The sequence below is a fragment of the Salvelinus fontinalis genome, chromosome 12 (genome assembly GCF_029448725.1).
Source record: "Salvelinus fontinalis isolate EN_2023a chromosome 12, ASM2944872v1, whole genome shotgun sequence".
Taxonomy (NCBI): domain Eukaryota; kingdom Metazoa; phylum Chordata; class Actinopteri; order Salmoniformes; family Salmonidae; genus Salvelinus; species Salvelinus fontinalis.
The window spans coordinates 25,225,484-25,237,837 of record NC_074676.1 but is presented as its reverse complement, the minus strand read 5'-3'; the positions used below and the strand labels follow the sequence as shown (position 1 = coordinate 25,237,837).

The following is a 12,354-nucleotide window of genomic DNA, read 5'->3' as shown; positions in this document are numbered from 1 at the left end:
AGATCAGTGGGTTATCAGTCTTTCTAGTCCCTTTTTTATGGACACTTACATTTTGCATGCCTTTTCAGATAGAACCAACAGTAGTTATCATGCTGGTAATTTCTTGTGGTTTATGGTAATTTGATGTGAACAGTTCTGTGAGGTGTGCCATTGCAGTATGGTTGTGGCAGGCTGTCATGTTTTTGTCATAGAATTAGTAATTAAAATACTACAATTAGACCTGAACCTTCTTGTGATGGGATAAAGATCAGTCATTTTGGTCAGGGAGTTGGTCAACCATTGTTTGCCAGTCCTGTGATGAGTTATTGTATAAAGTAATGAATTTGAAAAATGTATCTGCACTATGTTTGTTAGCCAGCAAGAAAGTTTTCAAATTTACTGCCAATATGCCAACATTCCTTTCAAATATTGCAGTCAATCTACAGCCATACACTGGCTGAAATCAGTTGATGATAGGACTTAGACAAGTAAAAAATGCAACAAGTACTGATATTGTATCATACAACAGCACTCACAGCTTTCCAATAAATAAAAAGAGACATTTATGGTTTGTTTACATATTCTTATAGGCTATGTATAAAGGACAATCGGTATAAAACAGGTATAAACTGTATAATTATACAGCAATATTTAATGTGCCTATATAATGTGTTTTATCCATTGCAAATGTGTGGTTAGCCACAAGATTGCATTAAAGTCTGGGGGCGTGCAACAGACGAAGAAAGGAACTGAAGAGATGGCATCCCTCGAGGCAAGAAAGACATTTTGATGTGGAAAAGTGGAAGATTTTCACAAGGAGTGAAAATTGATGTGAGCCGTACGCCATACTGAGTTCTGGAGGTGAAAAGGAAGTGAATGAGTGAGTTAAGTGAGTTGGAATTTGTGGTGAAGAGCTCAGAGCCCGAGCTTGGAATCGATGTATATGATAAAGAAGAATCTGGTCCAGTAGGAGTGACATTTTTGGAGAAAGTGGAGCCCTGTCTTTTGGCAGATACATTTGTGGTTTTAGGGTGTGTGGGAAAGGAGTTGGTTGTAGTTGAATCAGTGAAGGTAATCTGTACTGGACTTATATTTATTTGTGTTTCTTCTGCTCAGAGGAAGCGGGTGCTGTGTCTCATTTAATTTGGGTCAAGATCTGTTTCTTGCTTTGCGCTTAGGAATAGGGCACCATTGAAAGGAGTGATTTCTGGGGTAGCGTTAAGTGTGGAGGTGGAGCAATTGAAGATGAAGATTCCTGGTGTTTGTGAAGCCTGTCATTTGGTGCGACGCAGACCCGGTGGTGAGCTTGGTGAAACAGGGGAGTCACTATCATTCCTTTTGAGTTTTGAGTCTGTATTTACCTCACAAAGCCATGTTAGGATATATAAATTATCCTGTTAGAGCTTGGGTGCCAAATCCACTCCGGTGTTTCAGGTGCAACGTTTATGGTCATGTTGCAGCAGTGTGTAGAGGGTGGAGAATCTTAGATGTGTTAAGTCTGCAGGAGGGCATGTAGTGTTGTGGTCTCTCTTGTCGTGATGTGTGTTTTGTCCTATGTTTTTAGTTTATGTTTAATCCTCTATCCCCGCAGGAGGCCTTTCTATAGGCCGTCATTGTAAATAAGAATTTGTTCTTAACTGAATTGCATAGTTAAATAAAAAAGAGGATTGTGTGGTTTTGGTGGATAAAGTAGTGTGTTAACTGTAGGGGTGCCCATGTTGCTGGGGATCGGAAGTGTCCGGTGGGAGAGAGGCAGATTGAGGTGACCAGAGACAGAGTTGTGTGAAATGTTTCGTAATCTGAGGCAGTGAAGAAAGAAGAAGAGGAAGGATCAAGTGTGAGGGATCCTGAGAGGATCCCTTTGAGTAGTAGATCTGTGCCAGCACAGAGGGATAGGCCAACAACTAAAATATGCTTCAGTAAGGTTGGCTTCTTACCGCTCATACCAATGTACCGCAGAACATCATAGAAAATATATGTTGTGGTGACTGCTGCAGTGAAATATTTGGGTGTATGAGATTTGATTTCAGAAGAGTGACAGGGTGTGTTCAGTGGTGGTGTCCTGTCCTCCCAGGCCATTGGCATGTTGCAGGAGCAGATAGGGTCAAAGTAGTGGAATGGGGTACCTTCATTTTTTTGATTTCCCCCTTTTTCCCATTTTGTATCACAAAGTGTAAGGGATTGATATTATAGTCCAGTTGGGGGAGGTAATGCAACATATTGGATGCCAAGCGCCATTAAACCCCAAAGAAGAAGAAGAACCGCATGGTATATCTGTGCTCCCAATTCGTCCTTTGGCTAGTGCTGTCTGAATCGGGGATTGATTAATGTGGTCTGATGAAAGCAGGTGTCTTAGGAAATGTTGCAAACTCAATTCGATTGTATTGGTTTTCTACGGGGAAGCAAACTTCAGTCAGCTAATAGCCAAGAGAAAAGTGTTACATTGTTACCATGTCGCGGTTACCATAGGCCGACTTGCCATTTAATCGCTTTTGTTCCGAGTGTAAAGGTTTCCGAGCGGTGATCGTGTGCTCTTATTATTTTTTATTTTTAGGGGTAGATCAGCTTTCATATTCCATAGATTGTGGCTTTTATCAATGTAATTTTCTGCATAATTTCCAACCCACCATATTTGGGGGGGGGGGACATAATATTTCTAAATATATAGTGCATTTGGAAAGAATTTGGACCTGTTGACTCTTTCCACATTTTGTTACGTTACAGCCTTATTCAAAAAATGGTTCAATTGCTTTTTTGCCTCATCAATCTACACACAATACCCATTATGACAAAGCAGAACAGGTTTTTACACATTTTTGCTAATTTATTCCAAATAAAAAATGGAAATATGACATTTACATAAGTATTCAGACCCTTTACTCAGTACTTTGTTGAAGCACCTTTGGCAGAGATTACAGCCTCAAGTCTTATTGGGTATGAAATTACAAGCTTGGTACATCTGTATTTGAGGAGTTTCTTCCATTCTTCTTTGCAGATCCTCTCAACCTCTGTCAGGTTGGAAGGTGAGCCTTCGCCCCAGTCTGAGATCTTGAACACTCTGGAGCAGGTTTTCAGGAGCAGGTTTTCATCAATGATCTCTGTACTTTGCTCTGTTCATCTTTCCCTCGATCCTGACAAGTCTCCCAGTCCCTGCCACTGAAAAACATCCCCACAGCATGATGCTGCCATCACCATGCTTCACTGTAGGGATGGTGCCAGGTTTCCTCCAACCAAGCTCAATCTCTGTTTCATCAGATCAGAGAATCTTGTTTATCATGGTCTGAGTGTCCTTTAGGTGCCTTTTGGCAAACTCCAAGTGGGCTGTAATGTGGCTTTTACTGAGGACTGGCTTCCGTCTGGCCACACTACCATAAAGGCCTGATTGGTAGAGGGCTGCAGAGATGGTTGTCCTTCTGGAAGGTTCTCCCATCTCTACAGAGGAACTCTGGAGCTCTGTCAGTGACCATCAGATTCTTGGTCACCTCCCTGACCAAGGCTCTTCTCCCCGATTGCTCAGTTTGGACGGGAGGCCAGCTCTAGGAAGAGTCTTGGTGGTTCCAAACTTCTTCCATTTAAGAATGATGGAGGCCGATGTGTTCTTGGGGACCTTCAATGCTGCAACATGTTTTGGTCCTTTAATGAAACTGGTACACTTTTTTATTTATCACAATTTTCTTTAACCAATTTTGGTATTTAATGCAGGGCCGACATACAAGTGCCTTGCTTTCTCCCCCTTCCACTTGTCTCTTCCATTTTTGCGGTAATGCTGCAATTACTTGCTTGTTATTTTGGATAGAGCAGAAGTTTCCATATATTTTTATTAGCTGCATGTGTGACATAACTCCACCAGTCCTATTTAGGATATAATTTACAAAGATTTTACCATTTAAAAAAATATATATACACTGCTCAAAAAAAAAAGGGAACACTTAAACAACACAATGTAACTCCAAGTCAATCACACTTCTGTGAAATCAAACTGTCCACTTAGGAAGCAACACTGATTGACAATAAATTTCACATGCTGTTATGCAAATGGAATAGACAAAAGGTGGAAATTATAGGCAATTAGCAAGACACCCCCAATAAAGGAGTGGTTCTGCAGGTGGTGACCACAGACCACTTCTCAGTTCCTATGCTTCCTGGCTGATGTTTTGGTCACTTTTGAATGCTGGCGGTGCTTTCACTCTAGTGGTAGCATGAGACGGAGTCTACAACCCACACAAGTGGCTCAGGTAGTGCAGCTCATCCAGGATGGCACATCAATGCGAGCTGTGGCAAGAAGGTTTGCTGTGTCTGTCAGCGTAGTATAATAATATGTGCTGTAATATTGGTTCTCTCTTTTCTGGTTGATTAAATTGAAATTGCAACCAACTTTCTATGGCTTGTTTTAAAAATAGCTATATTTTTTAGATTATTTCATTTTCAAATAACCGAAAATGAGAGGTTGTAATCTGAATAAAGGGGAAAAGGCCATTCTTGAACACAGGTGAGCCATTCTTACTTATCTGGTAGAGAACCAGTTCGGATTTAAGTATAGCTTTTGTATGACTGAAGCCTTTAGTGAGAGGTCTAATGCTTTAATATGTAATCATTTCTGCCATCCGAATTCATTTTCATTATATAAATAGGCCTGGATAATTTTGTCTGACTTGCCGTTCCAAATAAAATGGAACATTCTTTACTCATATAACTTAACAAGTCCTTAGGTGTAGGCAGGGCCATATGCAAATAGGTAAACTGGGATGTGACTAAAGAGTTAATCAGGGTGATTTTTCCACATATAGACGGGTATTTTCCTTTCCATGGTAACAAGAGCTCATCTATTTTTGCTAACTTTGTATTAAAATGTTTTGTACTGAGATCATTTTTCTTTCGGGATATAAATACAGAGTATGTCCACTTCACTGTCAGACCATTTCATTGGTAAACTACACGATAATGTAAAAGTTGTAATTTTTTGTGAACCTATATATAATATAGTAGGCTACACTTATCCTAATTGGTTGTAATCCAGAAAAGTTTGAAAAATTATCTAGATCCTCTATGAGGCTGTAGAAGGATCCAAATTATGGATTTAAAAGAAAAAATCAGTGTACAATGAAACCTTTGTTTTTAAGCCCTGGATTTCTAGCAGCTTGATATTATTGTTGGATCTGATTTTTTATTTAGATGGCCATAATAAATAGATATGCTGATAGTGGGCAACCTTGTTTTACTCCTCTTTACAGTTTAATACTTTCTGGGCCTGTTTCACAGACAAAGCGTAAGCCTAGTCCCAGACTAAAATGCCTGTTTGAGCTATCTTAACTCAAAGCGACATGTACAGACTTATCTTAAAATAGTCGTAGATTTAGCCTGTTCTGGATTAAACAAAGCCGATTGCAAGAGGGAGGATAAGAGCTACTCTAGGACTAAATTTAAGCTTAAATTAATCCTTCAAAGAGGCAGGCTTAACTTCTGCTTAGTACTGTTTGTGAGGGAGCATGGACTATTTGGAATATCTAAATGAAGACCAGCATGCGCTACAGAGGCCAGCCAGACGAGTACTTGCGGATAGGAGTAATCCATTAAATTACTTTGGTGAAATAGTTTTTGAAACCGCTTTCGTATGTACAAAGAAATTGCATTGGAGATAATATCTTTGCTTGAGCCTAAACGTTCCTCTCTGTCTCATAGAGGAAGTCCTTTACCCAATTCTCTCCAAGTTCTAATCACATTGAGGTTTTTGGCATCTGGAATCTTTCATCGTGAAACTGGTGATTTGTGTGGTGCCAGTGAAGCAACTGTGTGTAGAATAGTTCAATGTCTGCAGGGCCATTTGTGAACTGAGGAGTCTTTACATCAAGTTTCATGACGCTGCTGGCCAAGCCAACAAAAATTGCAATTCTATGAATATGGGCACTTCCCAGGAGTGATTGGCTGTATAGATGGATGTCATGTTCCCATCAAGTGTCCATCAACTCCTGATGCTGAGGAGTACAGGAACCGTATGAACTGTTTTTCCATCAATGTTCAAGGTGTATGCACTCCTAATTTAGAGTTTTCAAACATTGTTGCCTATTGGAAAGCTGCAACTCACGATTCAAGGATTTTTCTCAACTCTTCATTGTCTGCTCAGTTTCAGAGAGGACAACATAGTGGAATATTACTTGGTGACAGTGGATATGGTCAGAGTAATTTTTGATTTACTCCATACTTAAATCCCACAACAGTAGAGCAGCAAAGATACAACCGAGCTCATATCCGCACAAGAAGTTTAGTCAAGCGTATGTTTGGAGTATGGAAAAATTGATTCCAGTGTTTACACAATACACTTTGTTTCAAGCAAAGAAGATGCTGCAATGTGATCATTGCTACAGCTGTGCTGCACAACTTCCATCCTCCAATGGAAGATCAGGATCAAGCAGATGTGCCCATGGGGCTGAGGCAGGCAATGACCAACGAGGACTTGCACACAGTTGTTTTCACATTGCAGCACTTCAACTAGATGAGATGCATTTAAATATGGAATGTATTCATTATGGCTTATTTCTGCTTTGATAATGTTTGTTCTGTACAAAGTTCAAATAGTTTGCAGCAAAATTAAATGAGTGACTAAACCAAGGCTGGTTTAAAATGTCATTTGTGGTGATTAAAATACTCTCACTCATGAATATCCAAATGACAAAACATTTTTTTTGTTACATATCATATTGTTCACCATGACTGGTAATCACAATGGTCTCATTACTGTATCATAACTCTCTCTTCCAACTTCATATCCAATTCAACTAAACTAATTCTCATTTCATGTTCTTCCTTCAGATATCTCATTTTATGCTCATGAAATTCTCTGGCTAACTTTTCATGAATGGTCATCTTTTTTGTTCTCTGCTGAAAGGCGATGGCAGCATCTTCTCTAAGGGATGCTTTAGCAGATGTGGAGGGTACACACTCACTGTGCACTGGCTCTTCCAACCTGTTCTGATTGCTTTCCTCTGGAAAAAGAACACCTTTAGAAGCACAAATAAACTCATATGGTTGTTAGAATGAAAGAAGAGTAAAGATTGACACAGACAGTGGAATATATTTACCAAAGGAAGTAACCAATATACTTTCTTTGGTATATGTACCATTTGTGCTCAGTTCTTCATCTAAACTGTCCAAATGGTCATCGTGTGGTATACCATCCAGAGGTTGCTGGTGCTCTATTATTACAGATAGCAAGTCACTCAATTCATCAGTCTTGTCTTTTTTTTGGTGGTCCACCACCAGTAGTAAATCGCTCTCTTCTGATCTCTGCATTCTCTTTTTAAAGCCAGTTTAAGGTTCTTCCACAGAGTCTATAAAAGGCAGATATCATTCAATGCAAGTGATGTCACAAAAATATGAATATGAGAAATACTGATAATAATGAAGATATCTCACCTGAAGTTGTTGTAGTCTTTTGTTACATTTTCATTTGTATTGAATTCAGTGCAAATTGCAGGCCAACCACTCTTTTTCTTTTGCTCAGTAGCAGTAGTATGGTTTTTACTCTCAATAACTGGATGGTTTGACAAAATTTGTTTTAGTAGTGTTTTTTCATACCCACAAAAGTTTTTTGAACCAATTATTTTTAACCTCTGCAATTGTTTTGTCTCAAGATACATGTAATGGTGTTTTCTATTCCATTCTGGGTTTTTATGAGCACCATTAGACCAACAGCATGCACTCATACTTAACCTAATCAGGATTAACCCAGGTGTTCTCATTTAGGCTTAAGCTACTTATCTTACTCCAGGACTCCATAGTCTCTGACTAACTAAGCCAAATTTAAGCCATGTTCATGAAAGCTACTTAAATGGCCTAGTTTAACTAGTACACATTAAGGCCTACTCCTGGCTTAATCTAAACCCTGTCTGTGAAACCGGCCCTCTGAGAAGTAGCATTGTTTACTATTTTACACGTGCTACTAGTCTTTGTTGACACCGCAAACTCGCTGCCTCCAACTGTCAAAACAACAGGCCTTTGTCGTGTTAGAACAGAAAAAGCAAACATTTTCCGGACTTTCACATTCAGCAACTACTCTGTTTTACACTGTGGGCTCTCCAAATTGACTTCCCAGTCTAGGGTGCTTTCAAGACAACTGGGAACTTGGAAAAACACTTGATCAAATCTTGACGTCAGTGATCTTCAGGTCGGCTCTTGTGTGAAGAGGACTTCAAGCAGACTGGAAGATATGGCGCTGCCATTCAAGTTAACAGACTTTGTTCAGCAGATAAAGGTACAGGTTTTTTGAGTTTTTGCCATTCATATTTTTTAAATCCTGAACTAAGTTAAGTTTAATGTCATAACATTCAGCTAATTGGTGCATGCAACTCAACCTCAACATGCTCATTTTATCATTTGTCTGTATCTCTGTCCATCTCCTCTTTCTTGGTGTGACAGGATGAGGTTGGGGCTCCAGTGCTGGTGGTCCGTGTTTCTGTGGCTGGTACTCATGTCTGGTGTGAAGGTTGCTGCAATGCAGTACTTTTAGGTTCACTTTAGTAGGCGTGATATACGTCTCACATGTTCACAAATTAATACAATGCATAATGCTGCTGTTTCAGACATGCTCCTAACTAACTGATGTCCATGTTGAAGGACTTGGCTATGCTGACTTGGAGAATTGTGTGCCGTGTGGCCCAGAAATGGTGCTGAGGATAGCCATGCATCAGTAAACTCCAAACTACAGCAGCAGCTGGAGGGGAAGCTGTACCTAGATGCCCCTGTCCAGAAATAAGGTCCCGAGTTCCCCCGAAAACAGGTTAAGGGAGATGTAAGTTGAGTTCTTTAAGTTACATTAAAGATACATTCTATCAAATGGGCATGATCATCTCACCTTGAACTCTCTTTTCCCACTAATGTCAATATTTGAATTATCAAAGTGCTGTGTCTTTCTTGAGGGTCTTTATTTTTCTTTGATATCTAGGTGACTATAACCCCACGGATGATTCTCTCACCTAAGTGGCATACGGCACTAGAAGGATGCTAATAAGTGAGGGAGGACATGGAGAAGGCCAAACACCCTTTGAAACTGCCTGGTGAAGAGGAAAATGACTAATCTTATTACAATAGAGAAACCGAGGACAGCAGCATCATGTTCAAGAAAACCAAACAGGACCAGAAGCTAAAATAATTTGAGTAAGAGGAATACTACCTGAAAGACAGCTTTGACAGTGTCATTCAAGCCTTGGCTCTTTTCCAGGACGATCCTCTCATTTTCAAACCTGGTAGGTACTCTACTCAGCAAATTGGATGCATCCAATCACAGTGCGATCCGTTTTGTCACCAAAGCCCCATATACTGTACTACCCACCAAAGCTCCATATACTACACACCACTGTGACCTGTATACTCTCGTTGGCTGGGCCTCGCTTCATATTCGTCGCCAAACCCACTGGCTCCAGGTCATCTATAAGTCTTTGCTAGGTAAAGCCCTGCTTTATCCCTGCTCACTGGTCACCATAGCAGCACCCACCCGTAGCACGTGCTACAGAAGGTATATTTCACTGGTCACCCCAAAAGCCAACTCCTCCTTTGGCCGCCTTTCCTTACAGTTCTCTGTTGCCAATGACTGGAACGAATTGCAAAAATCTCTGAAGCTGGAGACTCATATCACCCTCTCTAACTTCAAGCACCAGCTGTCAGAGCTGCTCACAGATCACTGCACCTGTACATAGCCCATCTGTAAATAACCCATCCAACTACCTCATCCCCATACTGTTATTATTTTTTGCTTCTTTGCACCCCAGTGTTTCTACTTGCACATTCATCTTCTGCACATCTATCACTCCAGTGTTTAGTTATTAAATTGTAATTATGTCGCCACTATGGCCTATTTATTGCCTTACCGCACTTATCTTACCACATTTGCACACATTGTATATAGACTTTTCTATTGTGTTATTTACTGTATGTTTTTTTAGTCCATGAGTAACTCTGTGTTTGTCGCTTTGCTTTATCTTGGCCAGGTTGCAGTTGTAAATGAGAACTTGTTCTCAACTGGCCTACCTGGTTAAAAAAAAGGTGTGTTTTGTCATCTGCAGGAACCACTTTCTTGTACTCAACCCACGCCTTCACCCTCCTAAGTGTCGTAGTGGAGAGAGCTGCAGGCCAGCATTTGTTGGATCACATAATGAAGATGTTCCGGGAACTGGGCATGCTCAACACTGTGCCAGATGAGAATGACCCCACAGTCTAAACTCAGCAAAAAAATAAACGTCCCTTTTTCAGGACCCTGTCATTCAAAGATAATTTGTAAAAATCCAACTAACTTCACAGATCTTCATTGTAAAGGGCTTAAACACTGTTTCCCATGCTTGTTCAATTAACCATGAACAATTAATGAACATGCACCTGTGGAACGGTCGTTAAGACACTTAACGACCACTAACAGCTTACAGACGGTAGGCAATTAAGGTCACAGTTATGAAAACTTAGAACACTGAAGAGGTCTTTCTACTGACTCTGGAAAAACACCAAGAAAGCTGCCCAGTGTCCCTGCTCATCTGCGTGAACATGCCTTAGGCATGCTGCAAGGAGGCATGAGGACTGCAGATGTGACCAGGGCAATAAATTGCAATGTCCGTACTGTGAGATGCCTAAGACAGCGCTACAGGGAGACAGGACGGACAGCCGATCGTCCTCAGTGGCAGACCACGTGTAACAAGACCTGTACAGGATCGGTACATCTGAACATCACACCTGCGGGACAAGTACTGGATGGCAACAACAACTGCCCGAGTTACACCGGGAACACACAATCCCTCCATCAGTGCTCAGACTGTCCGCAATAGGCTGAGAGAGGCTGGACTGACAGCTGGTAGGCCTGTTGTAAGGCAGGTTCTCACTAGATATCACCAGCAACAACGTCCCTTATGGGTACAAACCCACTGTCGCTGGACCAGACAGGACTGGCAAAAAGTGCTCTTCACTGACGAGTCACAGTTTTGTCTCATCAGTGTTGGTCGGATTCACGTTTATGGTTGACGGAATGAGCGTTACACCGAGGCCTGTACTCTGGAGTGGGATCGATTTGGAGGGTCCGTCATGGTCTGGGGCGGTGTGTCACAGCATCATCGGACTGAGCGTGTTGTCATTGCAGGCAATCTCAATGCTGTGCGTTACAGGGAAGACATCCTCCTCCCTCATGTGGTACCCTTCCTGCAGGCTCATCCTGACATGACCCTCCAGCATGACAATGCCACCACGCACAGAACGAGCAGTATGGCTGATTTCCTGCAAGACAGGCATGTCAGTGTTCTGCCATGGCCAGCGAAGAGCCCGGATCTCAATCCCATTAAGCACGTCTGGGACCTGTTGGATCGGAGGGTGAGTAATAGGGCCATTCCCCCCAGAAATGTCTGGGAACTTGCAGGTGCCTTGGTGGAAGTGTGGGGTGTCATCTCACAGCAAGAACTGGCAAATCTGGTGCAGTCCACGAGGAGGAGATGCACTGCAGCACTTAATGCAGCTGGTGGCCACACCAGATACTGACTTACTTTTGATTTTGACCCCCCCTGCTTTGTTCAGGAACACATTATTCAATTTCTATTAGTCACATGTCTGTGGAACTTGTTCAGTTTGTCTCAGTTGTTGAATCTTGTTATGATCATAAAAACATTTACACCTGTTAAGTTTGCTGAAAATAGTATAGAGTTTTTAACTGCTCAAGGTAATCCATCTCCACAGCATTTTACATTCAGTGGTAACTTGTAAAATCAGCTTGGCTTTTGAGTTCTGAATATTTTTACAGGTGTTTTGCACTTTCTGTTTCAGGTTTCATCATTGCAATAAGAAATGACGCATAGTAAACTGCCCTTATGTGGATATCTCCTATAAGTGGGCAGGAGGTGGCTTTCTCTCCACTGTGGGAGATCTGCTCCTGTTTGGGAATGCTCTGCTCTACAACTACAAAGTGGCCTACCTGAAGGGTGGCGCAGACCTCCTGCCTGGCTTTCTCAAACCAGAGACAGCACAGGCTCTGTGGGCATGGTGGACAAGACAGGTCTCCTGGGATAAGGATGGGCTGTATGCGCAGGGCTGGCTGGTGGTGGAGAAGGATACTGTGACGTTTCTGATTGAATGATTTATCATCAGCATTCATTTGTATATTTGAAACTGCTTTTATACGTCTGCCTTTTATTTTGTATTTATTATGAGATACAATCTTCAACTTTGGAGTGGATTGAATTATAAGTCATTAATTTGGTAGTAATGTTGTAAATCTTGATTGAAAATCACCTTTGTGCAATTGAGACTACTCACCACTAGGAAGCAGCAGTCTACTGCTTTTCTATAAATAGGAACCAGTGATTTCTGAAGTCACACAGTCAAGTGTATTTTCTAATTAGGTTGGACTTTTGC

General features: G+C 41.3%; 1 pseudogene; it reads left to right on the top strand.

The window, feature by feature from the left end:
• Nucleotides 1–8,182: 8,182 nt before the first annotated feature.
• Nucleotides 8,183–12,076, top strand: LOC129867713 (serine beta-lactamase-like protein LACTB, mitochondrial; annotated as a pseudogene).
• Nucleotides 12,077–12,354: the final 278 nt, after the last annotated feature.